The 23,419-nt window shown below is 45.4% G+C and overlaps 1 long non-coding RNA gene across 1 annotated transcript in view; it reads right to left on the bottom strand.

Annotated features, from left to right (window-relative positions):
- Positions 1-648: 648 nt before the first annotated feature.
- The window catches only part of LOC139037459 (uncharacterized), a 62,052-nt gene continuing 39,281 nt past the window's right edge, over positions 649-23,419 (bottom strand). Inside the window, exon 2 of the long non-coding RNA XR_011490298.1 lies at positions 649-925. This is a non-coding gene — a long non-coding RNA (uncharacterized lncRNA). The remainder of the gene's footprint in view (positions 926-23,419) is intronic.

Raw genomic sequence — 23,419 nt, 5'->3', positions numbered from 1 at the left:
ACTATCCAGCACCCACTACACTTGGTGAGTGAAGCCTAGGGAGGCTCAGGCAAAAGTAGACTAGAGGTGTTGGGAAGGCCAAGCAGACTGACCCCATCCTTACCCTTGTCTTCAGAACCTGGCACAGAGAAGCCCAAAAAAACCCTTGTGGCATGAGACAGTGAATGGGAGACTGATGTGCAGAGGGAGGGAGAGGGGCAGCTGAGAAGACAGACGTCTGCAGGAGCAAGCTCAAGGTTGGTGATGATTCGGGGCCCCATCTCCAGGCCACGACCAGAGAGGGTGTGGGAAGAGGCTTCCAAACATCTCCCAGTCTTTTTCTCAAGTGTCAACTTGCCAGTACTGATTCGAGAGAGGGCTTCCAGAGAGAGAAGAAAAGGCAGGGCAGGCCAGACTGAGTAATAAGTGATCCAAGTTCAACACACTTCTTCTAGAAGCTGTCATAATGAGCTGTGTGGTTATGACATGGTTTCTCTGTGGTCCTAGAGAAATGAATCTCAAACGTCATTTGGTCTCCTTTACATTGAGATTTAAACAGAACTATTGAGATCATGGAGGACAGAGGAGCCTGGAGTGCTTCAGTCCATGGGGTCTCAAAGAGTCAGACACAGCTTAGCGGATGAACAGCAACAATAAGCAAACAATCCATTTTTCTTTAGTTATGCTTTTAATGAAGGGAAAGGGACGAAGATACAGTGAGACTGGCCAGCTACATAGGAAAGCGGCCAGACGAGACCACGAGCACCGCATGGCAGGCACCTCGCACTGAGAGTCGAGTCCACGGCGGTTGGAATCAGGTCCCAGGGCCAGCCCTGCCCCTGCACTCGGCTGTGGGCAGCAGGCAGAGGTGTTGCCGAGGGGCTGAGTCCTGTGTCATTTTCAAGCAACTGTGTCATAAAGTTTCCTGTTTCATCTCCCAGTTATTCTGAAACAAAAACATGCACGAAAAACACAGGTCACTGCCAACCGCACTGAGACACAGTCACTCCAGTACATGGAAACCGAAAAGGGAAAGACAGATCGTAAATGCCACAGCAAGATGGGGAATCAAATTTATCAGCATCTATTCAAATAGTGATAATCAACAAAAACTGCGGTGGGGATGGCGGTGGGCGGGGCATCTGTTCAAAAATAATTCAGAAAGAGGCTGTAAAGGCAGATGTTCCCAGAAGCCCACTGCCTGTTTACTGAAAAGTTTAAGTCAATTCTGCCTCCTCTGGGTCCAGGTCTAAGTCTGGGGCACACCATGGCACTTCCCCTATGTGCCTTTGTTGGTCTAGCTGAAGTCAGATAGGACTCCCTGGGACAAACCTGGCATTGACCCAGGTGATACTTTGACAGCCTCTCTTCAAGGGTCCAAAGAGACTTAAAACAGGTCACCATGGAATTGTAGTTGGATGCAGGTGGATGGGGAGGATGCTGTATGAACTTCTGGTCCCCTCTCCTCTTCCCATTCAAGACAGCTAGTCTCCCAGGGACCTCACAGCATTATGCACACACAAGCTTGTACTGAGCAGCCTCAGCGAGGTAGGGGGAAGCAGAGATGGTCAAAGGGGGGATCTTGTCCAAGCAAAGACCCTGAGAGACAGCACAGGGCTGAAGATAACTCCAGAGACTATGATTCTATTGAAAACTGCTTTGTCCACTTGAGGCTGTTATGGTTTGGCTCCCAAGCAGCACATTGTTTGTGGAAACTCACCCTTAATTTCCCCAAACAAGTGAAGGGACAGGTCCAGAGACAGAGAGAGGGATGGCTTGATTCATGAATGCAAATAGTCCAACCTCTCCCCAAAAGTGGGCTTTGCACTTAATCTGCAGCTCAGGCCTTGGAGGAGAAGAGAGAACTGGAGACAGCACTGTCATGGGAGCAAAGTCAAATCCACACCTGCCCACTCTTCCCCATTGCATTCTCTGACCAGCCACCACTGATGGTCAGAGAAGGGATGCACTCTGCCCAGGACTGTTCAGAACTTTCTTGCGCACCCTGTCATCCCTTCCACATGCCATCTTTGCTGGATGCGACCCTGAGTTCACTCGGAAAGCCAGCTGCCTGGGCCCCTTTCCCTTTCCTGACTTTTGTTAATGGCACAAAACTTTCTGCAAAAAAGGCTGGGAGCAGGGGGTGCTGCATAATTTTAGAAAAGCTCCATCCTTCTGGAAGAGATTCATTCACAATGCACAGTAACATGCAGAAGACCCTGAGAAGTTAGGAAATAAAGCCATTTAAATTAATTCCTTGTGTGCTTCCCAAACATATCTGGAGTGGAACCCCTCTTACACTGGAACCTCTGCAGACAAGGTTCCACTGGGCAACAGAGAGCAGAGCTTCACTTAGACTGAGTCCTTGCGGTCCTGACACTCACAGGGCAGTTGTGACAGTCTGTTTATTTCTTGGAACTCTGTATTGTTTTTCCTCAATATTTTCCCTCTAAGGTCCCCCACACATGAGTTCGCTGAATCACAAAACTCCTGCAGCCTTTTTTCTTTTTCTCTCATAAGCCTCCTATACTAGTGACCTTTCTGAGTGATGATGAACCTGGCTGTGTGCTTGCTAACATCCTGGGTAGAACGCTGCCCACCTGAGCCTGTTGGGAATCCCAGTTTCCTAGTGTGTGTTCAATGAGCTAGCATTTTCTAATGTGACTTAATATCAGAATCTGGGCCCAAGATTTTATATGCAGTGCCTTCCTGGGTGGGCAAAGAGAAACAGGAACTAAGACACGCCTCAGTGGCTGACATGGGTGGAAGGGGCGACCTGGTTCCTCTAGTTTGAAACAGAGAGGCAGCTAAGGAGCCTGTGCTCCTCTCCAGTTCTGAGTGGGAAGGAAAAACCAAAGTGCAAGAGCCCAGGCAGGATTTGATATGCATCACTTGACCATGTGGAGTTGGACCAAAATAACAACTGGGGGAGGTGTCATCTGGTCAACCTACATTTTACAGATACACAGAATGAGGAAGTTGGCAGTCTTTTAAGGGTCACTCTGGAAAAGATATTGCTGGGAATGAGATCTGGATCTCTCCTACCATCATCGCTAGATTCTGAATTCTAGCTTTCCGCTGTAAACCTGATCTAGCTGGTGTGGGAGTTTTTGCATGCATAAGTCAAACCTTGAGTGACTGTACACTGACCGGGCAGTCCAGTTATCATTGAAGGAACTCAAGATTTTACACCCAGGGACTCTAAAAGGCTTGCCCCTGATTCAGAGCTGACCATACAAATGGCTTCCCATGTGCCAGCATACCCTGGAATGGGGCAGAGACCACCAGCACTTCTTTTGCACTGGGATATTCCTAGAGAAACTTCTGGTCACACGTTACTCCCTTATTCTTACTCCCAGCTTGACTGAGCTGTGTTCTTCCTGCAGCTCTCTAGCATTCAGGGGACCCCCATGTGCTCTCCCCACTGTGGGTACCCAGCTCCACTTTTCCTCCATCTGTACACCACACTGTGAATATGAGTCCTTATCAGGGGCCTGAGATGCAGCCCAGGCGATTCCTTGGATGCTCCCCAAGCCAGGCCCCAGATTACACCCTCTCAGCTCCTGTGGCAGAGGAGGGTCCTCAGCCTGGAAAACTGAGACGTGGAGAGGGACAGAGCTCAGACATCCACCCCTGACTGGATGGGTCACAGATCAGGGCGTTTCCCCTCTATTCCATCCAAGCTTCTACTTCCCAGGTGGTAGGAATAGCGCAGGAATACTGGAGTGGGTTGCCATTTTCTCCCCCAGGGGATCTTCTCAACCTAGGGCTCAAACCCGCATCTCCTGAGACTCATTCATTGGCAGGCCAATTCATTACTGTTGAGCCAGCAGAGAGAGTGGGATAGGACTTAGCAACTAAACAACAACAAGTACCCGGGCAGGGGAATGGGGAAGCGAAGAGCACACACTTCAACTTGCTGTAACATCCTCAACAGTGCCGAGACCCCAGTGCCAAAACACCGGACCTGAGCCCCCAGCCACCCACGTGCAAAACACATTCATTGAGGGCTCCATCAGCTCCTGGGAAAATGATGGGCCAAGCACTCACATCCTGTTCGTGTTGATTCATATCGGATTTGGATGGGGTTGGAAGCCAACTTTTTTGAGCTTTTGAAACTTGCCAGGAGGGTGTGGCAAGCTTGGCAATGCCAAGGTGCACACTCTCAGAAAATGAAAACCTAGAGGACACGCTCAGCAGACATCATTGTTTCTTGCAGACTAATTTTAAGGATAAGTGATGTGGATCCCCTGTGCCAATGATTCAGCTTTTGTGCTACGAGAGATGTCAGGGCAGGGGAAAGAGGAGCCACCCTTGAGAGGCCCCCTCCCCTTGTTTCTGGGGAGGGCCCCGTTTTTAGAACAAAAGCCACACAACCCCGAGCAGACATAGAACCTATTCTGAGGGGACCTCCCCGAGAAGCAGTTTTTGCGAAGTGTTCCATGCATCATTACAGACTACCCATGGTTCAGGAAGTCTCAGCCTTTAACAACGCCATCAGCAGAGCGCGAGCCTGTCCCAGGGCTGCCCCAAACACAAGCGGCATCCTGTAGTCCATTGTTTGTTGATCTCATCCCATCCCATCCCAGATACTAGTCTGGATGTGTGCTTTCTGTGAGCATCTGCCCTCTCAGATTGCTGCTGCAGGAGCATCTTTCTCACCTGGGAGGCAGGAGAAGTTCAGCCACTAGCTGGTACCTGGTAGCACTCAGCCTCCAGTCCAGCATCCTGATCGTGATGCTCCTCCACCTTTTAGGATGAACAGGAGTTCATGGGTGATTCACCCTGACCCCCAAGGATCTTGGAAATTTGCGCACCTCTTGGTACCAAAAGGAACCCATAAAATACTTCCCTCTGTTAATACTAAAGGTTTCCACAAATGTAAACAATGGTGGGCAACCCAAGGACTGGGCTTCACTCAATTATTTCCTGGTCTAGTCAATACCACCCCCCTCCCCTTGGTCACCTTCTCTATCCATAGGAAAAAAAAAAATCCTCTTTTCAAAGAATTAAACCTCAAAAACATTATAGCAGATCTATAATCTGGTTGACATTGTAAAAGGTCAAAGTTAGGTAACCTTGCTATACTGTTACTAAGGGATGCAAAGGTCTTTCTGAAAGGCTGGTTTTACCTCTAAAGTTGGACTAAAACACACGAAGGGAATCTCAGTGTTAAAGGGAAAAATAGAAACAATCTTTAGGCCTTTAGGTTTTCCAATCACCCTTGGCCCATGGCTCTAACTAACAGTCCTCAACATGGACCTCTGGACCAACAGTATCATCTGAGAATTTTCATAAGTGCAGATTTTTCGGGGTGTGCCCTAGACCTTCTAAATCGGAAACTCTGGCAATGGGAACCAAGGATGGCTCTTTTCACAAGTGCCCGAGTGATTGTGACACACACCCGAGTATCACCAGCGGGGAGTGATGCCCGGGCCGTGGGCTCATGACCGTGACCATGACCATGGCGAGTCGGCTGTCTACTGATGCTGTCTGTCTGGTCAGCTGTCCCCAGGCGCCTCACTGGATGGCTCTGCCCTGAGACGCCGCAGTGGGAGGGAAGAACCGGCAGCCCGGGAGCCAGCTGAGACTGGCAGCACGGTCTGGACTGGCCTGGGAAGAAAGGCCGGCATGGCTCATTCCTTAGTGCTCTTTCCCAGACGCTGAGCATCTGCAGAGCGTGGGAGTGACACCGTGGGATTCTACACCTGTACCCGGGAATCCCCCACCACATCACGTCTTTCCTGGCCAAGCCCTCTCCTCCCACACATAGCCTTCCTCTCCCCCACGCTCTGCCTGGGGAGAATCCTTGAGCCATGATGTCTGTTGGTATTTCTCTCAAACAGGAGACTAGAGAATGCCTCTACCTGACTGCCCCGCTGGGAGGAGAGGGGAGCACAGACCCCCTCTGCTCTGGAGCCTCGCTCACACCCGGTAGTGCACAGGTAGGGGTTGACGGCTGAAGGCTCACAGCCGGATAGGTAGCTGGCAACACATGGCCAGGTCAAAAAAAACGTTTAAAAAAATAGTTTGTTTATCATTTAAAAAAACTAACCTCATACAGGAAGTATGAGAAGAAGAAGAAGAAAAACACAGCCCCAGGCTACGACACCGAAAGTGGCAGCCTTGGATACAAACCAAGGGAAGGCCCTGCAGTTCCCATTCCCACTTTGCAGGGGTGGCGGGAACAGGTAGGCTGGGGCGCTGGGCCAGCCTGGGGACTTACAGAGAGGGGCTGCAGGAGAGAAAGGGACCGTGAGTCCCGAGGCACAGCCCTGCCACACACGGGGGGGACGGCGCCCCATCCAGGGCCCTCCAGGCGGGGCTGGCTGTCCCAGCCAGACGTGGAGAAGACACCAAAATGGAAACTGCCCTCTGAGAGCATCCCCCGTGTCCGCCCCTGCTGGCCCACGTTCTGCCCTTTCTGTGTTTCAGGTCAAGACCAGATCATGCTCACCGTACCCCACGCTCCTTCCAAAGCTAACAGCAGTCAGCTAGGCAGACCCCACCATCCCAGGCCTTCCATCCATGCTGGGCACCCTTTCAGGACCACAAACCCAAACTGGCCAGCCTTGTTTTGGTTTGAAGGGCATGGACACGAGGCCACCCAAGGCAGATAGGAGTCAAGTAGGACCCCTTAACCAGGGCCATCTGCCCCCCCTGAAATGTGGCTCAAATGGATTGTTTTCTTTAATAGGGGCCAGGAACTCACAATGTCCACCCAAGAATTCAAATGAGGAAAAACAATGAGACCCAAGAACATTTCCTCTTTCATAGCACGAAATAGTAAGAGGATAGGAAACAGGAATCTTCCCTCCTCATCATAAAAAAAAAAAAAAATACAAACGCTCTCAATGTGCCCACACTGGAAAGACACCAACGAAATGACTCCAAGTCATGACTATCGCTGTCAAAGAAAGCCATTTAAAAAAGAAAGAAAGAAAGAAAGAAAAAGAAAAAAAAACTCTGCACACCCAAAAATCTCAAAATAGAACCAAAACCTGCAAATCATACTCAGGCGTCTATTGTGAACCTATGTTTTAGCATGCTCTTGAAAAGGTTAATAATTTTCCTACCGAAACTGAATGTGGGTTGTGAAAGAACATTAAAATGAAGAAAATTTCCCCGTGGCTGCTATTTTATTATCACCAAAGCCATCAAGTTTCAGTTTGAGTTATTTGTATTTATTTGTGAAAACAAAGATTAGATAAGTAGAAACATAAACCTCATCCTAATTATTGCCCTGGAGTATCTGATTTTTCAGACAAAAAAAAGAAGAAAAAAGAGCATCAGACACACACTCAAGGCATGAGAATTCAAAACAACAGAGAGGAGAGAGACGGTCCTGTTATCTCATCCTATCACTTGAAAAAATGTATTGTCTCATGTCAAACATTAATATTTGTTTACAATAACAACCACACGAGAGGCAATGGGTACTTTGAGTCGTTAAAACTTTGGTCCACTGCAGGCTCAGGTAGAGAACTTTTTTTTTAAGCTGCAAACTTTCATGTTTTTGTTTTACACTTGCAGAAATGCAGTCCCAGCCATATACTTCCAAGTCTTGAAAAAAGGGGAATTGAAGAGTTGCTTGAAAACATCCAATTCTGAGCCTTGAGATACCTTCCAAGCAGTTGAGCTGGGATGAAACCTGGGGTTGAGATGCAAAGCTGGATTTTAACTCAAATGGGTCTCAGATGCCAGGTAAGCAGCTTGTTTTCTGAAGTTTTCAAAGAAATCCTCTGGATGAAATGGTTAATCAAAATCAGGGGTGAGCAAAAATCTCTCTCCACGTTCTGCCGGCACAACATAAACAGCAGAATGAAAAAAATAACATGCAAAAAGACCTGCAGTGGTCTCACATCACCGAACAAACTGTTTTTCTACCTATTTTGTGTTGCTGGCTTTTGTTATCAGCCCAATCGGCAAATTGTGGCCAATTTTGTCATGGTTGAAGCAGACATTTTGTTCCCAAACTGCTTTCAACATTTTAGCTACCAAATAGTTTATGAGAAATTGAAGAAGCCACAATACAAACAGAAAAGGTACCTAATCTTGCTACATTAACCCCTTTTTAAGGTTAAAGTGACACACACACATAAAAGATTAAAAACAAGAATTCTAGCAAATTCAAATTCTGAAATAACCTAAGCAGAATTTCCTGGAAAAAAGAATAATTAATGATTAACCTACTGATTGGATTTTGAAACCAACTACACAACATCCCCCGATTCTGACCACAGGACACCACGAAAAGAGCTTTTAATGACACAAGAGGTAATTTTTATTTTACATCCACACACATCAAATACTGCATGAACCTGCACAGCCAAATTCTAAAGGAGTCAATTAAATTCTGCTAAAGGCAAAGAATCGGTTAAGCACTTATTTACTACTGAAAATAAATGACACCCACGTAGTTCATCTTATATATTAATATTGAAACCAAAGAGCAGTCTTCTACCACAAATCATTTCATTAAAAAAAAATAATGAACTAGTTAAAATGAAAACACAGGGTTTTACTTGATGAAACATTCAGTATTCAGATCAAAATGAGAGAAAGCTGACCTGGCTTTTCAAAATTTGTTTTTGCTTAATTCCAACAACAAATTGAAGATGAAACAAGGATGAAAGACTCCTTGTTAAAAATCCAAGAAGTATTAGTTGGAAGAAAAGCAGAATTTCTGACAGAAGACTTAAGAAAACTCTTCTCTCTTTGCAATCCTATCTCACATTTGAAGGCACAGCATTATGTACATTTTTAGCCTTTTAAAATATCAGCATGCCCACACACTATCTCAGATTAAACCAAGGAGAAAATGACACATTCTGAAACCATTTTCTAAAGCTCCTTTTCCTGATAACACTCAGGCACTCACAATCAATTTAATGAGTTTCTAAAAAGCCCAAACAACTCTCCATAAAGAGACAGAATTGTTCACAACAGCCTGCAGATATTTCTAGATTTTGCAAGCAATACTAAGAGTCCTTGCTATTTACATTTAGAAAAACTAATGTGTTTTCAACATCTATATCAGAAAGAAATACTACTCAGGGCTTTGGCTAATTAAATTGAGGAACAATTTGAAAAACCCCAAAAGATCCAGTCCAGCAGTCCCCTGATTTCAAACAATTTAAAAATTAGTTCATTTTCCCCTCACCAAGTTCTTTGCACAAATATGTATTCTCCTAATCTATTCCTACTTGAAAATTCTTAAGATAATAAAGAAAGTAAACACCCACAGAGTAAGAAGTCATTTCTTCCTAAAACATAGGGCAGCAAGATAAACAGTGAAAAGAACTAAAAACAAATAGCACAGCTCAGGAAGAACACAGAACACAGACTGATGGATAGAAAACTTAACAGGAGGAATTTTCAGTCCTTAAGGATGAACTCATTTGTGGTGAGTTTCAGGCATTCTCGGGGAGTGATCAGCATAGCTTTGGGGAAACTTGAAGCGAACACAGTATCAGTGTAATAACATTTTCTGGTTAGGCTGTTTGACATCAGACCTAAAACATGTGATTCAGAATTTACACACTTTATGATTTTATGATCCAGCTCTTTCAATATTATGGGACTGTTCTGATACTTGAGAGCAAGCAGCCTGACTTGCGTAAGGCAACAGCATTTTAGAGCAAACCAAAAAACCTTGAATGAACCCTACGATGAAAGATGACAGGGAATAAGAAGGCTATGGCAATCACCTGAATTTGTTACTTTCAGACATTTTCTGTATGAGTCTCTTACCCTAGAATATCTGCCCTCACCCTTAACCAGCATAATCGAATATTCACATTCAGAAAAACCCTGACCTTAGCCAATACTTGCTACTCTTAAACCACATATCTCCCCTTCCCCCGACATAAGACTTGGGAAATGAGGGTGATTTTAGTCATCTGGAAAGAGTGAAACATGACATTGGTCTTTAAGCACTTTCTTCAGAACCGTTGTCATTTAAACTCTTTTACCACAAGTAAAAAAGGCCGTGCTCACGGAACAAATTCAAGCTCACCCTCAGTTGTATCTGTAACCTGGGAATTTCTCATGAGCAGGGTGGCACAGGACAGAAGCTTTCATGGAAGAAAGAGTCAAAGCACTTTAAAAAAAAAAAAAACAAAACTCCCACTTTTTTGGCAAGTGTAAAAATCAAAAGGTAAATTCTACCATATGAAAATTTCGTGTTCTCAGCACAGTTACTTCACCTACAACTAGCTAACTTCTTCTTCTTCTTCTTCTTCTTTTTTTTTCACAAAAATGCATGTGTTAACACCAAGGTTTTGAAATACCATTGTTATATTTGGAGGCATTCCTAGGTGTAAGTAAGGGTTTTCTCCCCCATTTTTTAGATACACATTTTTACTGGGAGTCAATCTGTTGTATATGAAATGACAACAATTTTGTTAGAGCAATCTGGCTTTAAAAGTTAGTACAGGTTCTACTGTAAAATTAAAATTAGAAACCAAACCTTTTTTTTCTTGAAAGCAAGAAATAATTTTCCAGAATCTAGAAATAATTGCCTCTGGAAAAAAGAAAATAAAAATGCCAGACAGACAAGGGTAAAAAAAAGCTCAGAATCTTTGCCCTGGAAACAAAGGTCTCTCACATTGCATTTTCTATTTTTCACAAGGAAAAAACCAAATAGCTCTCTAGTCCCCAAATGAAATATGTTACAAGAACTGGAAACATGCAATATCTTAAATATTAATAAATCTAAAGGAACACAGGTATTGCAATTTTTTTTTTCTTGTTAGTATGAATTCAACCTACTGTGCTGGTGAATTGACAGAGATCAGACCCTGTGTCTACAGCATCAGAAATAGGATGATGTGTTTGGAAACTCCGGTTTGAGCTAAATAATTCTCCTTCTGACGGGGTCTGTTAGCATCATTAAAAGCATCATGAATAACCCTGGATCATGAATAGCATAGTATATTTTTGAGTCTAAAAATCCTTCATTGATGTTGGCTTGAAAGCTGTTTAATTAGCTGTAAGATGCCAACCAATCTCTTTATCAAAGCCAGCTGAAAACAAAACTGAGAGAAATAGCTTGTGGTTTCACAAAAAATGTATTTACATGAGGTATATTTTAAAGTGAGTTCGATCATTAGGTACAATGTCATCTATGCCGTGCGGTGGATTTGACATTTAAAGATGTCAGAGGTTGTCAGATTTATCTCCAGCCTATACTTAGTTTAGAAGTAACCACTTCTGTGAGCAGATCTTGTTTTGTTGATTTCCAGCCTAGAAATCTGCAAAGATTTAACTCTTATTTACTGAACACAGATCTTTCCATGTCCTCTCACTTCCTTACTTAAGACTAACTAAAAAGAAAGTGGGGCCAAGGGTGACAAAGTGGAATTGAAGCCCACTTTCACACTGGGTCACAGGGACCGTGGCAGAGTGAGCAGACCACGGTGAACTGAGCACAGAGGAACAGGGCTATTGACAAGCATGATGTTTACTAAAACAGAGAGGGCTCCAAACCCTGACCCACTATTCACGCAGCATGTCTTGGAAACAACATTCTGATAAGAACTGTTCTTCACTTAACACTCAACACTGTCCACTTGGAGGAAAACCCAGAGTGAGACGAGAAGCTTTACCACGATGAAAACTGCCTCAGCAAAGTCCCCTCGAAGGAGCAGTAAGATACCCCAGAAAAACATCAGCCTTTAGACATCTTCAGATCAGGAACATTATTTGATAGTTTTGTCAGTCTATTTAGTGCCCATGTATCCATGCTTTACATTTTATTGAGATGGTTTAGTGAATCACCACCACTGCACTATCACAAGAAATGGGTTTAAAGAATGTATTAGTCACTCATTCACTCTTTACCAAAGATAACTTTTCATCTTGTCTAATTTGTTGAAAATGAAAATTAAGGTCAAAGACAAATTCAGCTTGAGAGAAGCCGTAGCAGACCCAAGTGAAATTTGCAGCCAACAGCACCCTTGAACCACACAACCTCATGCCTGGGACCACACACATCTTTCAAAATGAAAGGGAAATGGTCGTTGATGTTACAGGACCAAAATGTACATTCTAAATAAGAACTCTGTTCGTCAGGACCTTTCTACCTTAATTCACCTTGTAGCGGTCAAAGGGTACCAGCCTCAGGATACTGATTCAGGAATTCACACGCAGTTAGAAACAGAATTTGTAAAGGGGTACAGAAAAAAATGTTCTCAGAGACTGCCACTACTCATCAATTACTTTTCATAGTTTGTTTTACAAAGGGCTTCTCCCCAAACCCAAGGCTTTCATTGTTAATCATTTTTTTAAAGATGTAGCATAAAATCTGTCCATATAGGTAGGAGGGCCAGCCCAGAGGAAGTCCCCACCAGGGCCTGACACAGCAGCTAGAAAAGGAAGCATAACCGGGGCCCGAGGAGCAGAGGACAAGAATATGTGCTGTCTGGCTTCTGCTCTGTGACTGTCTAAGTGAGAAGCAGCCATTTGATTCATTTTCTAAACTCAAAAACAACTGGGCTTCATTTATTAAGAGTTCTCTTCTTGCCTGTGTGGTGGCTTTCCTTTGGGAAGTTACCAAAACCAGTGCCTGAGCACCCGGAAGGCTGGAGTCTGGGGAGGGGTGGGAGAGAGGGGCTTCCCTGTCCCCCAAACCCAGGGGCCTCCGCTTCTAGATTCTGAGAGAGCTCATCCTGCCCGTTCCTTTGACATCCTGACAAAGTTCAAAGTCGGTGCACAAAGGTCCCAGGGACAGCTAATCAGCCAATTTCCTTTACGGATCAGTTTTGAGAAGGCCAGATAAAGAAAAAAGGACTTATGAGACAGCACTAAAGTACTTTTGATGGGATGATTCTAGAATGGGCAGGCGAGCCTGCGAAACCTGATGTGAAATCTTCCAAACATTTCAGCACACCAGAGGGATTCCCGCATTGGCAAGACCCTTCCCACCGGCCTGTGGCCTTTGTCACAGACCAAAAGGCCAGGAGGTGACAGGCCCTGCCATGTGTGCCTCCCTTCTGGGATGCCTCTGTCCTTGCCACTGTTCCCACTATGTTGATTATGTGACACTCCCACCAGGCTTGCTTTCTGGGGTCACCTGTTTCTAGGGAAGGAGCCCTAATCACTTCAAAGGGACCAGAGCAGCCGCTGTCCACACTTGGCAGTGAGCAGTGTCTCCGTTTGGTGACGAGGCAGAAGCACTCCTTCAGAACAGCCTCGTGGCACATTCCCACCGCAGGCTGGCAATACTTGCCCCTGCTGAGAGGCGTCTTCTCCTCCACACTGGGGTCGGCGCCTTTGCGACCGATCTCGGGTCTGTACCAGCTGTCCTCGTCCCCCGCCGCCCTGCCCAGGTGACGGCGGACGATGAGCAGAACTCAGCTGCAGCTCTCACTGCCCTGTCAGCCTTTATTGACTGTTTTTTTTTTTTTCTTTTTGTTCTTGGAGAGAAGCAAACCACATCGTCAAAGCATTTAAAAACACAAACCAAAGGAAGCTGGGTTTCCAGGCTCTAAGTAGATGCTATTTACCCACAGTTTATTTCCAGGAGTCGCTTGGAAACCATTGTCATTTTTCACTCGGATTCGGTGAGAAGCCTAGCATTTGGAGTGGTACCGGTGATCTATATTTGCCTCTTGCCAAAGGGAAGCAAAGCCCAGTCTCTGTCCTCAAACCCAGACTCACCTCAGTTCCCTGGACGTGGCTTCCCCAGCCCTCTTCCGTGCCTGCCGTGCCGGTGGCCAGAGTCCAGGCCCTGCTGGTGGCCGTGACCCCGGAAACTGGTGGAGATGGAGTGAGCCTTTCTCTCTTTAGATGCCACCACCCCACACTTGAATGGAAGTCCAAATGTCATTCTGTGGTTTGAAAGTCACCTCCTGTCACCTCTGCCTGGGACATGTTGTCACCTGAAACACGTAGGCCTCCGAGTAGTTGGGTGACCAGTGTCGAGACAGGCTCGGTCCAGCTTGATTGTGTCTCATCCTCTCGCAGCGTGGTGTTTGGTCCGAGTTGGCTCTGGGTAAGAATCTGGTAGATGGGCCCACAAGTGACAGATGGATGCAACTTTTCAGGTAGCAGGAGCCTGGGACTCACCACAGTTCCAGGGGAGGCACAGATGGGCCCCACGAGTTGACAAAGACCGATAGCTGCCGTTCACTGAGGCCACGTTCCAGGCGCTTTGTGTTCATGATCGACTTGCCGCAAACTTCTGAGGTTGATCCTCTTGTCACCCTCACTGAGGGAGAAGGGAGCCATGCGGTGGAGAGGGGGAGGCGGTGAACTGGCTGCAGATGACAGCAAGTGAAGAGTCGGGAAGGATGGCTGACCTCTGTTGCCCCAACCCACATCGCTGCCTTCTTACCACCTCATCACCGTGCAAATCAGCAGCCCCCACCCACAGCCCATGCAGCCGCTTCCACAGAGGTTGTCGGTCCACAGATCCGTGTGTCTGGCCGTTCTGTAATCTCTGCAGGACACCTGCAGCTGGCTGACCCTGCCTTCCCTCCCTGAGCATCCTGTCTGGAGCATCATGGACACCCCATCTGTGTTCAAGAAGCGAGTTGCCATCTCCTGCCCATGGAGCCCTTCAAAGCCAAGAGGGCACTGTCTCCAGTATTGGATGTTTGTTCTTACATGAAGGAAGAAATTCGAACCACAGGTTCATCACTCCCACCTGGAGAAGGCGCCTCTCTCCCAGCATGCGCCTTGGGGAGCCTGGGTCTCCCTCCCTTAGCTTTCCTTTGTCCCTGAGCATCCCCCAGGGATCCCTCCAGGCCGGTTGCGAGTCCGAACAGCTGCACTGCATTTCCCGTCTTCCATGCTCCCACTCCCGACCCTTCCCTGGAAAGACTGGGGAGGTGGCCTGTGGGCATCCGACCCCTGGGCTCAGCCTCCCAGACCAGCGCTGAACACACCTGGAGGAGGCTTACGTGTTCATAAAAGTCTCAGAGCAGGATTCAGGCCTCTTTTCAGAGCAAACTGTGGGAGCTGGGAGCAGAGAAGGTGGGGTTTTGAGACAAGCCCGTCCCTCCAGCAGGCAGCTTATAAGATTTCTCCCAGGGGAGGCTGAGGACCATTTCTCCTTAGCCAGTCTTCTCCTGCTTGGCCCGTGGTCTTGCGTTGGGAAGCAGACAGTCATGGACCACCCAGCGCACCATGGCCTTTCTCTTCCTTCCCTTCATTTGAGCTCTGACCATCTCTTTCCCCAGGACCACCCAACACAGACCACACATGGCCCGCTTGGTGGGAGGGACATCCTCTCTGAGTCACTCCATCATTGGAAAAAATAATTAAATAATTGTGTTTCTGCTATTTGCTGCTTCCCTTGGCCTTCTCTTCCTGTAAATGAATATATCCAGGGTGGTTTCACTGTTTAATTTGTGTCTTTTTCTTTTTTAAAGCAAAAACACAAAAATATTTTTCTTATATTTTTTTAAGCAAGTTATATACATTGTCTACAAAAAAAAAAAGTTCAGAAAGAAAGAGAAGATGAGGACTCAGGAAAAAAAGCAAGAGGACAAAGAGGAAGGGGAAGGGGAGATATCTGGGAAGAAAGGAAGGAAGGGGGGGATGGAGGAAAAATCCACCCAGAGACTGAGGCTCCTGCCTAGAGAATCTGAAGGAAGCCCGGGCCTCCTCTCTGGTTCAGATACTTATTCCACGCAGTTCTTAAAAAGCAATTGTAGGTACTTCTCTGGTGATCCAGTAGTTAAGAATCTGCCTGCCAGTGCAGGGGATGGAGGTTCGATCCCTGTTCCAGGAAGATCCCATCTGCGGTGGGGCAGCTGGGCCCGCAGGCCACCACTACTGAGCCCACAGTCTAGGACCCGAGAGCCAGAGCCAGAGAAAGCCCACACGAAGACCCAGCACAGCCAAAACTAAGAGTGATTCACAGGGTCCTTTCAAGTTGGGAAAAGGTGATCTTCCCTCGTGATAAAAACATGACTTTGCCTACCTAGCATTGTGACCGGACTGTTTTAAAAACCAGTCAGTACATGAAGCCAGGGAGAATGGTCTCAAGACTGTCAACACTGGAAACCCCTGCTATGGGAATAAATCTCCTTGCCTGCTGGGGAAAAACAAATCCAAGCCAGAAGACGCCAGGAGCCAGCAGGGGCATCTCCGGGCACTTTTAATAAACTACTGTTATCATGGGAAATGTATAGATGTTAATGACAATTCTGCAACTTATTTGAAAAGTCCGAAGATGTAAAAACAGGAAAAGTGCACCGTTAGGACTACCCGTGTCAGTCCTGGCTGTGACCTCCAGAACGTGATGTAACAGTCATGGAGAGGCTTTCGGAGGAACACCGGTGGTCACGTTTGGGATGACGGGTGAGAAGGTGACAAAAGGCTCAGTTTTAGAAACAGCTCCTGATTCACAGGCAGAGGTGCATGTGTACACCTGGCTTCCCTAATATCGTTTGGCTTCAAGGGGTGTCTGCAAAAAAGCCATATAGTTTCTCGGGCCCGCACCTGGCCCAACACTCCACCAACACACCCCTTATTTGCTAGTTCATCCTGTTCATCAACTTTTCTTCTAACCTTCTGGGCAGTGTCACCAGAATCCATCTCCAGCTCTTTTTCTGATGAGTCCATTTCACACTCTGACAGATACACCCCTGTCAGGAAGTCAATCTCTAATATGAAATTCCAGGACGTCCTTTCTTGGTTTCACCCCATTACCCTGGTCACCCTTCCTACCACACTAGATTCTTTTTTTTTCTCCTAGACATCAGTCACTCATGCAGACGAGTTCTATTCCTTTTCCTGCCCAAGCTCCATTCAGACAAGATCAACATTTAATTCTCAACAGCCTTGGACCACCAGTGACTTTCCTCCAGCCACTCAGCTCCTTTGCCTTCCTTTTCCTCCATGAGGTTTTTTCTTTTTTTCCCACCCTAATGTCTGTGTGGTCCACTTCTGAAGGAACTCAGACCCAGAGACACTCCTCAGATTAAGAGAAATGTACTTTTGCCTAAGATTCCCAGTGGGGCTTCCCAGGTGGTTCAGCAGTAAAGAATCTGCCTGTCAGTGCAGGAGACACAGGTTTGATCCCTAGTCCAGGAAGATCCACTGGAGTAGGAAACAGCAACCTGCTCCAATATTCTCACCTGGAAAATCTCACGGACAGAGGAGCCTGGCGGGCTACAGTCCATGAAGTCGCAAAGAGTCAGACATTACTGAGGGACTAAACAACAACAGGAGTCCCAGTGAGCTGAATTACAAGACTAACCACAGCTTGGAACAATCCTGATGTTGAAGGTGGTAGATATTTCTGGCTCCACATTGGGACGGTGTGGGAGGGCCACTTATAAATCCATCAGAGGTGCTGTCATTCATGCTAGACTTTTCCGAATGGCGTTTCCGCGGGCGAAGGATGCGATGAAGCAATCGCTGTCTCCAGCAAGATGTATTTTAGAAAGCGAAAGGCAAGCTGGCTTTTTAGTTGTAGTGCTGCCTCATTTGGAAAGAAAAAGTATGTCATGCACTTGTTTCACTGAGATGCCTGTCTCACACTTTAGGCATTTGTGGTCCCTAGCTAAGGCAATTTCTTCATTTCATTGCGGCCTCTACCCAGAATTATTAATGCTGACACTGGGCACAAATGTGTTACAATTAAACCTTGCAGGGGTGTGGCATTTACTCTCAGGAAGTAGGTGAATTGTCTACAAGTGGGACTTCAGCTCGTGTGAAATTAAATATAATGTGTTAGTTCCAACAAAGTGGACTTTTTAAAAAATCAAACATGGCTCAAGAACTTGTTTGATGATGGGGATACACATGATAGTAAAAAAATAAAAGAATATCATAGAAAAGGAGATTCTATGATAGAATGATATGGTAGAATTCTGCGATAGAATCTCTTGAGAGATCCTATTCCAAGGCCATAGAATGTTTATTGACATTCATTTTATGAGGGCTTACCTCCCAGGCTGACTTAAACCACTTACAAACATCACGTGACTAATTCTCACATACATACTTCCCTTGGTAAGATGGTACACTTGACTTAGCAGATGTAAACTAAATATGAATGAAGGTTCAAAAGCATGGATAGATCCCATCAAATGCAAAACACACATCAAGGGACACTGTCTGTGCCCTGGAAGAGCCAGGGGGCTGCAAACTGCCACCAGGAACCACTTCAGTTTCAAGCACAATTTTCCCATGAAATGAAAGCCCATCACAAGGTTGGGAAATCGGCCGCAGGTCTGGGGGGCTTCCCTTAGTGATGTATCCTTCTGACTCACGGACTGTCTGGATTCAAGACTGCAGGATGAAAAGGTCCTAGTGACAGGGCTTTAGCACAAAGCTAATCTAACCAATGGCATGCTACTCTGAACAAGAAGGAAAGGTTGTTCCAGGGAGAGGCGGCCATGTGTCGTCTCAGCGCTCTGGACTAAGCTTCCCCGATCCCTAGGGGTGAGGCACGCTCCCTCCCGGCCTCAGCTCTCGGACCTGGGCAACCAGAGGTCTGGACTCGATCGTGGCTCTTGAGATACTCTTCCCCCCTCCATAATTTCTATAATTCGTTGCAAATGACATCCACCATCTAACTTTATTATACACAGTGATTCAAATGCCTTATTTCCATGCATATATTTTTTGTTGTTTTTTTTTTTTTACTGTGGCTAAATATACATAACATAAATTTCACTATTTTAACTAGTTTTAAGCTTCCAATTTGGTAGCATGAAGCACATTCATTGTGTTGTATGACTCTCACCACTATCCATCTCCAGAAATTAGCATCATCCCGAACAGAAATCTGGTACCCATTTTAAGCAATAACTCTCCATTCCTCTTTGTCCCCAGCCCCTGGTAACCCCTCTTATACTTTCTTTCTCTTTGGATTTGACAGCCCTAGGTATTTTATATAAGCACAATCATACCATATTTTTATATTCACAAATATTCTCAGCATGGTAAGGATTAAATAGCACTATGGTTTATCTGGTACCCTGTTCTTTTTCTGTCCTGCAACATGTAAGATATATTAAAACAAAGTGGCCTTCTTTAGGGTCACCGATGTGAGCAATTTTTCCACAGATTTGAAAAATGGAAGTGAAGTCCAGACATCTAATTGCATAGAAAGCCCGTATACCGGGAGAGGATTCAGTGGTAAATATTGCTGTTTTGGTTTGGTGAAAGACACACTTTAAAAACTGCTCCTTCAGAAGTCATTTCAGAGGTAAAATTCGTCAGGCTGCTATCTCGTATCCATCACAAGTCCTCTGCATGCAAGCGCGCTCTCACCACTGAGTAAATTTCTGTGAAACAACAGGAAACTCATCACAGATCCCAACAGAAAACGCAGTGAGTGATTCCCCTAAAGAAGGGACAGCTGAGGTGGATGATTTAGTGGTTAAAAAAACAAAAAAGAACCAACAAAAAAAAAAAAGGAGGGAGGAGAGAAAAAGAAAAAGGTTTTCTTATGACTAGAAAAGGCAAGTTTTATTTTTCAAATTCATTTGTTATCATCAAAAAGTGTAGATAGGGTCAGCATGTGTCATTCATTTTGTGTAGGGAACCACACTAATCTCGCTAATTTTCTAGACTTGTATACTAAAAAGATGAGCTGTAGTGTCACAGAAAACAATTGCATAGGCAAGCTAATATGAAATATGAATTTCATAGGCAAGTTTACATAAAATACTAATTCAAGAAATAAGCAACTGTGAAATATTGATGCCATGCAATATGGGTGAATATGAAGATAAGAATCACTGAATTCTTATCTTCATATATAAATAATTCCTATGTGAATTTTGATTAAAGACCACTGTTTACTACTTTATAGCAACAGTAAAATATGTGAGTGACCATATGACAGTTCTAATTTGAAATATAATTCTAAATAATATTTTACCTTAGATCTGAAAAGGCCTGATGGTGTGTAAAAGGCTTAATAGAGGGGGAAAAAAAACGAAAGCTAAAGTTTCCATTTTGATGCAGAACTCAGAAAATATCAACTTGTTTCAATTTCTGAACCCTCTCCTGTTGGGATTATTATAACAATGTCCTTTTTGATAGTGACAAGAAATGGAGGTGAATCAACTAATATTATTTTTCTCTTTTAAAAGGATTCAGCTCATTGGTATATATACATTAACTACATAAAATATACAATATTTAAGTATAGATGAAATATTATTAATACAATAACCAAGCAGATATATGAATAGGTTTCCTAGGAAAACAGGAAATTTTTCTAGAAAAGCAAATTTCTGATTTGGCACAATTAACTGAAGGCTCTCTGAGTTATCTGGAGGGAGAGATTACAGAGTATATATATTTACATATATCTAGAGAAGAGAAGGGATCTTTCAGACCAACAACCAAACACCAAAATCTAGAAGTACACCATCAAGGTCCTCTACCATTTCTTTCTTTTGGACAAAATGTAATTGCTGGTCATATACTGTTTGGTGCAAAATCCGGACAAGTGGGCCAAGTGAGCCACCTGGCCCCACCAGACCCTAAGACCAAGCTTTATCACACCGTAGGGTTTTGAAATCATCAGGTCACCAGACCACACAGTTCACAGAAAGAAAATACCAACATTTAAAACGAAAGCTTTATCGACTTTGGTCTAAAACTGGTAAAATGACCTTCAGGAAATTTCAAAGTGAAACTGATCAAATTCATTTTCAATCCCTCCTAAAATATAAAATGTCAAAAATATAAATAGGCTGATCAGACTCAGGGTGCCGATGTTTGAAAATGACTCAAACAGCATCGTCAGGGAAAGTCCTGCAATTTCATAACAGGGCCCTTACAAACTGGTTGTTCCATCAGGTTGCATTTGAGGGATGATCATGCCCAAACTTTCGTGTCTGGATGCCAGAATCTGGAGGGGGCGGTGACCCTCACAGGACTCTGGGGTGGATATTTTATGGTACACACCTCCCTCCACCACCAAATATTGTGACAGAGAGGCAACGAGTGCTTCAAAAATACCTCTGGCTCACAAATGACTGCTAGTCAACTCACATTTGACTGTGAAAGCCACAGCGGGGGAGAAGAGGTCTAAACTAGCTACAGGGGGAGGCAGAGGGGTTCTGCTCTAGAACCCTTGGCATCTGTGGGTGAGTAGATTATTTTCTAGTGAGTAAGACTGAGATCAGTGAAAATGCTCAGCGTTGCAGAGATGAATTACTTATCTGCTGTCTAACCTCCAAGCCATCTAAGAAAAGACTCAATAAATCAGGAGTCCAGAGAAACAAAAGCACCCTGATAGGTCCTGCAGAGTGTCTTCACCTGACTGCTTCTGAACTAAATTCTAGTTGTTTCTGTTCACAGACACTACAGGGGTCTGGTCCGGGAAGCATTTAGACACTTCATTGCTGGGACATTCTATCTGCTGACAGGGGCTAACTTAGGTGGATAGAGTTCTTGACTCTGAACAGAAAATAAAATGTTAAAAATAGCCATGAAACCTGCCGTACAGTACAGGGAACTCTGCTCAACGTTCTGTGGCGGTCTGGACGGGAGGGGAGTGTGGGTGAGAATGGAGACATGGATGTGTGACCGAGTCCCTTCACTGCTCACCTGAAGCTATCACAACCTTGTCAATTGGCTATATCCCAACAGAAAATTACACGTTTAAAAAAAAATAACCATAAGAGAGCCGAATACCTATGTATGCAACATAAAATGTGGAATGTCTTAGGGAAATCCACTAACCACCATATCCAGGAACCGTGATCACTGCCCTCCAAGACACTGGTTAATCCTGTCAAAATCAGGCTTCTTTGCCCTAAAACATCCTTCAAACACCAGACTCCAGAAGGAGACATTTGTCTCTCTAGAACCTTTCTCCAGAACCAAAGAGAATCTCTCTCTCTCTCTCTCTCTCTCTCACACACACACACACACACACACACACACACACAGACCCTAATTCTTCTCCCAAGAGGGCTAAGCCCAGAAAAGACTTCATGGGATGACTAACTGGTGAAATCCTACCAGGTTCAGGGTAAGAGAAGGGATTTATTTCCTCTCTCCCATTTTTAAAATTAAATTTATTTTTTAATTGGAGGAAAGTGGCTCTACAATGTTGCACTGGCTTCTGCCACACAACAACACAGATCAACTGCAGTTATACATATGTCACCTGCCCTCTTGAGCCTCTCTCCCCTTCCCCTCATCCCATCCTCCAGGTCATCACAGAGGGCCAGGCTGGGCTCCCTGTGCCATGCAGCAACTTCTTATCAGCTATCTATTTAGCTTATGACGGTATATATATGGCAATGCCACTTTCTCCATCTGTCCCACCCTCTCCTTCCCCTGCTGTGTCTACAAGTCCATTCTCTACATCTGCATCTCCATTCCATTTTTCTAGATTCCACATTTATGCATTGATACACAATATTCGCTTTTCCCTTTCTGACTTACTTCACTCTGCAAAACAGGCTCTTCCATCCACCTCACTGCCTCTGACTCACCACCACGCCTCTCCCCCATTTTTTGGCATTCACAGCAATAAGCACTTATTCAAATGGCCTCGGAGCTCCAGCTGCTGGGATCCCGGGGTGGGGTCTGGGCACTTGGCACTTCCCCCTCTTACCTTGCCCTGGTCACGTTCCTGTGACAGCATGCTTATCTTTTCCTTCTAGTTTTTAGCAGTGAGTTTCACTTAACACGGAGTGCAGAAACAGACAAGACAGAGGGGCAGGTCTAGGACAGGCAGCTGTCTGAGTGCTGCAGCACCAGCCGTGGTCCAGGCCTGATGATGAGAGCAGGCGCTGGGGAGTTCAGAATGAGACCCGGGCAGCTGAGGATAAACGTCCAAGTGACGGCAGGGGTCCTCTGTGGGAGGGATCCCCTGGGCAGGGGTTGGGACCCTGAACACACTCGGGACAGCCCGGCCTGTCCCCTCGTTGGCATTCTGATTTCCTCAGCTCCCCCTTCCTGCAGCTCTGCATCTCTGTTCCTGCTGGCACCCCCCGCTATGGGACTTCCAAGCAGGTGACACCATGGTGGGGGCAAATTTAAAGGCCAGAGGGTCTAAAACTCCAGGTTCTGCAAACCCTCACACAGCATGGGGAAGCCCTGAGAGGCAGAGAAACAAGTGCAGGATTATCAGAAGCAAGGTGACATTACACTGTGACTGATAACTGTCCCCCCAACACCAGAACATCTCCACAGCTCCCCTGTCTAGCTTCTGCGTGCCCTAGCGGCAGGAGCTCCCAGACCCCAGTTCACACAGTGCCAGGAATTGCTAAGGGCACAGGACCTAGGGAGGTGAGGGTTCCATTCAGAATTCATTCTCAGATCCTGAAACTAGCTATTGCTGTGATTATTCAAGTCCCACTTTGAGAAAAGGAGAACAAGATTCAGGTTTTTCTTGACAACTTGTTCCAATGGCAACAGATCAAGGAGCTGTCTTTAAGACAAACAAAGCTTGCACATTCCTATTAAATTGTTTGCTCTTGGTTCTTTAAAACACACACACACA

Source organism: Odocoileus virginianus, chromosome 2 (assembly GCF_023699985.2).
Source record: "Odocoileus virginianus isolate 20LAN1187 ecotype Illinois chromosome 2, Ovbor_1.2, whole genome shotgun sequence".
In the NCBI taxonomy this organism is placed as follows: domain Eukaryota; kingdom Metazoa; phylum Chordata; class Mammalia; order Artiodactyla; family Cervidae; genus Odocoileus; species Odocoileus virginianus.
The sequence above is the reverse complement of the archived record's forward strand: the minus strand, read 5'-3'. Positions and strand labels throughout refer to the sequence as shown.